Genomic DNA, 5,257 nt, shown 5'->3' with positions numbered 1-5,257 from the left:
GGATGTGATCGTAACTGATCTTGGAGCCCGTCCAGACTTCCTCAGGAATCTTAAACTCTATGGATGAGTTTGGTGATCGATTGATAAGGTAGACAGCAGTGGATGCACCATGATCCCAAAAATTATTTTTCAAACCAGTCTCGGCTAGTATACATAGAACCTTATCCATGATCATCCTATTCATTCTCTTGGACACTCTATTCTGGTGGGGTGTATAGGCACACGTCTTGTGACTTTTAATCGCCGACTTCTTGCACAATTCATCAAACCGGTTGTTACAAAATTCCAATCCTTTGTCAATCCTCAAACATTTAATTTTCTTCCCTGTCTGATTCTCACTAACAATTTTCATTCTGCAAATTTCTCTAACGCCTCATCCTTGCTGTTCAAGAATCTGATCCACACTTTCTTTGAAAAATCATCCACAAAGGTGACAAAATATCGGCAGCCTACTTCAGTTGGTTCATTGGAGACTGAACCCCACAAATCACTGTAAATGTATTCAAGAACCTCAGTACTCTTGTGCTGCTTTAGGAAAGTTTTGTTTATGGGATTTCTCTAACACACAAGTCTCGCAAAAATCTAGTGAATGAACCTCCTTTTCACTTAGATATCCTTTCTTAACTAAGATATTCATACATTTCAAGCTCATATGCATGAGCCTTGAATGCCATATATTAGTTAAATTTACTGAGGTCCTTACCACCGCTGCTGCTCCTTTAGTAACTTGACCCTTAAGATCATACAAACCATCCTTGTACTTGCATGAGATAACCTTCTTTCTTTCCTTTATAAAACTGAACTATGAAATCTTTTCATTCACAATAGCACCCATTCTTCTCAAGCTGTCCATACGAGAACAGATTCTTTGCCATTGATGGTATGTACCTGACATCAGTGAGGATCACAACCGACTCATATGGATTCAGCATCTTCAACTTCCCAACGCCATTAATATCACTATGAGTATTGTTTCCCATCAACACCTTTCCTCCTTCAAATTCCTGCATGTCAAACAAAGATTCCTTGTTTGGGGTGATGTGGAAGGTACACCCCGAGTCCAGCACCCATTTATTCTAAGTAGACACAGTGCTTGCTGTTAGCATCATAGGATCTTGTGGCTTTGTAGTCACGTTTGCAACTCCAGGAGCTTTGTGATGCTTTCTCTCATGGCAATCTCTCTTCCAATGGTCCTCTTTACCACACACAAAACAACCTTTGTTGTTCTTGGAGTTTCTTGGTTTGGATTGTGCCTCTTCCTTTAGATTTACCTCTCAATTTGAACCCCCTTTCTTATTTGTTCTTCTTCTTGACTTGACATATAGACCTTCTGCATCTGACTTAGGTCTATATATTTATTAGAATCCTAAATTTCACATTCTAAAAATCCTACCCTACATTAACTCTTAGTGTTATAAATGTATTTTTCTTCTTTAAAATTGAGGATAAAAGCGGTTAGTATAAATATGAAAAATGGTTAGTATAAATATGAAAAGTGGTACTATGAATATGATATTTTTGGTAATTTACCTTATCGTATTAAAACTTGCTCTTTCATGTTCTTGGCCATCTCAAGATTTAAAAGTTGGTCATTTTTGCCCCCACGAAAGATGAATTTTCTGCAAAACAATATTTTCAAAAATCAGTATATCGCTTTGTTAAGTGGTAAATGTTTAGACGTCTTTCAATATAAATAAGATAAAATACAAAATTTCAGAATAATAATTCAAAACCGTACTATTTTCGTTTTCTGTATAAATAATGACAACAATAGTTTCTGTATAAAAAATGTGTCAAATTCTAACTTTAAGCAATATCATTCTTTATTTTTTCTTACCTCAAACAAAGTATTTAAAAAAAAAACTTAGACTAAACGATAGTTCTCCTGAATAAATATTGTTTTATTTCAAAACTACCGTCATTTTTTTTTTAATTCCAAAACTATCATAACTTTAAAATTATTAGGAAAATATTACTAAAACGTTAGGACAATCTAAATGGTTTAGAATAAATATTTGTTTTGCTTTGGAGTTACAAAATTAGTAACTAGTTTGAGGCTTTGATCTGTTCTTTTTGTTCTTTTTACTAACATAGAATTTGAAATATAATGAAAAAATAAAGATGAACTAGTATACATACTGCAGGCTGGTTATAAACAAAAAAAAATAGAATATGTTAATTAAGGTTTCTAGTATAGCTCCAATATGTTCATTTTATAAATGTATTTGATATTATCACAAATAATTTAAATATATAATTCCCATTTTAGTGTTACATATTGTCTAATTCTATAATATTATTATTTATGTATTTTATTTGGCATTATTAATATATTGTGATTTTTTAATATATTTTTACTTAGTTATTATTTTTTATTACTTACTAATATATTTTTGAATTAGGTATGATAAAATAACAATCTGAAATAATCAAATTGAGATCCCCCTTCAAAATATGTTTTTCTTTAATTTGTAAATTTTACATATATTACATTTTTAAAATTTATTTACTTATATTATAGAAAATAAATATGTTTAAGATAATTTTTATTTACATGTTTTGTTTACAAAAATATACTTTAACTTTTATCATTTTGGTATTTTACGGGATTTATAAGTAAAATTTGTTTAAATAATATAACCCTATTATGTTCGTAAATTCTATACATAGTAGCATCTATCATATTATTTTACTAAACGTTTTTGATATAAAATATTTGGATGTTATGATATTAATTTTTTTTTTTTAGTTAAGATTTCAAAATATTAGATTGCTTTAACTTTTACAACATATATAGTTTGATTGTTCATGGTCATTTGAAAAGTTATTTTTATAATTTATGTTTTTATTTTTTTTTAATTTTAAATATTATCATTTTGAGTTTGAATATTTATTTTAAAATTTTATATTTTGTCAAGAAAACTTTAGAAAATTAGACAGAAATTTTTGAGTTTGGAAGATTACATGAATTTTGAATTTTGTTTTTGTTATTACATTTATACACTTTTTTATAAAAAAATAAATTTGCTAATGTACCTATTTAATATAATTTTTTATATGTAATTCATAGATAATACAGAAAAGAATTATAGAAATTATAAAAAAGTAGAATAGAAATTTTATTTTCTTGTTTATAATTATATTTTAGTTTATGTTGATTTATAATAATATTATATTACTAATTACAATATTAATTAATGTGTTATTTTATAAAAAAATTAAATTTTAAGTAAGATTTTGTTAGATTCTTTCTCAACAGATTTGTTATAATTAAAAAAATAAAATTCAAATTTATAGGTCTTTTATTATTAATGTAAATAATTAAATAAGTCATATTAACTAATTTTTAAAATGGTCAAACTATGATCTGTTAATAGTAGATAAAAGTAGGATCATAAAATAATAGATTAAATACAAGATATTTTTATATTTTTTCTCAAAAATAAATAAATTTAGTACCTATACCAGATCTATTGTTTAGTTATTAATCTTACTCGCATGATGTCGCATGCATAGACCAAATTCTACTTTACTCTATTTCTTCTATTAATGTATTCTTTTTAGGAATTTTTTCAAAAACAACCTAAAATTTCAAATCAAACCAAAACCAACTTCTTTTTTTGTCATTACTATCCACCTATAAAATCCTCAAACTCTCCTTATGGTTTTGAAATATTTACAAAATTGCCATTATTATTTAATTTCTCAATTATTTCAAAAATGACAAAAAAAATCAATTATACCCTTAACATTTCTTCTTACTTGCAACAATGCCATTATCGTTCATTTCTAACCACCATGAACTACTATTTTGAGCTCTTAAAAGCTCAAGAATTCAATGTCTAACCACTTTTTTTCTTTATATGTTCTTGTCAAAACTAGGAAAATGCATTTCGCAAATTTTGTAAAAATGCATTTTCTCGTTAAAACCGCAAATTATATTTTATCGTCCAATTTATATTTTAATAATTATATTTTAAATAAATAACAAAAATTAATATATTTTAAACATAAAAATATGATTAAATAAAATAAGGATGAAAATATTTTGTTTACTAAACTCATCTAGATGAAAATAGAGATAAATAAATGAACCGAATTTCGTTTAGATGATTTATCTAGATGAACCATCTGGATAGAGAAACGAACGGTCCCAAAAAACATCCATATAGATTATTTGAATATATCATATAAATGGATGGAGATTAGGGGTGTTCAGCCCGGTAAAACCGAACCAATTAAAACCGAACATAACCAAAAAAAAAAGAGTGTTTTGGATTTGATAGTACTGAATAAATCGAATGGATGTTATTTTTAGGGAACCGTAATATATGGATATGGTTCGGTATATAAACCGATCCAACCGAATAACTAAAGAAACCGATTAATTAAAATATATTAGTATACATATATATAAATTTAATAATATATACATACTATATTTTATTAATATGATTTTTATAGTTAAAACATTGATTTTAATATAAAAAAAAATCGTTTTAAGTTAGAAAGGTTTTTTTTTCACCAAATTAGATAAAACATGATTTTTATTTTTATTGGTACATATTTATGCTAAAATGTATTTATATAATAATATTACAATATTACCAGTTTTCTTATTTTTTATTTTAATAGTTAAATAAAACATAAAATATTATATTTAAAATTTAGAGTAGGGAATATATATATTTATTTTTTAATAAATCTGATTTATAATCATATAAACTAATTTATTATCAAAGATAAATATAATTATATGATTTCTTGGTTTGAAAATGAATAAACCAAAAACTAATGGTATATAAACCAAATCAAACTAGATATCGTTTCAATATGGTAGCTAATTATTATAAATTGAAATACCAAAAAATCAAAAACTTAAATCTGACCGAAATTTGGATTGAACTGACATAATGGATGATAGACGGATAAACGAACAACACCTAATATACTGTCTCTCTTAATTTTTTTCAATTATATGAATCAATAAACAGTTGAGAGAGACTTCTCCGCTTCGTTCTTCTAAACAGATCGATCCCTAAGAAAAAAGGATCGATTTTTTGCTCACAGACAGAAATCTGGTTTTTGGTAGGATGGTTTGAAATATATTGTGAAAACGTGATCTTATTCATACAAGAAGGTGTGTATTTATACAACATGTGAAGTTCCTAATCTAGATAGATAAAGGTTACATATATATCAAGTCCCATAAAGATAGGAAAATCATATAAGTTATGTTTATCCCCCCCCCCCCCCC

Source organism: Brassica oleracea, chromosome C7, assembly GCF_000695525.1.
Source record: "Brassica oleracea var. oleracea cultivar TO1000 chromosome C7, BOL, whole genome shotgun sequence".
Taxonomy (NCBI): Eukaryota; Viridiplantae; Streptophyta; class Magnoliopsida; order Brassicales; family Brassicaceae; genus Brassica; species Brassica oleracea.
This window is presented reverse-complemented; position numbering follows the sequence as displayed.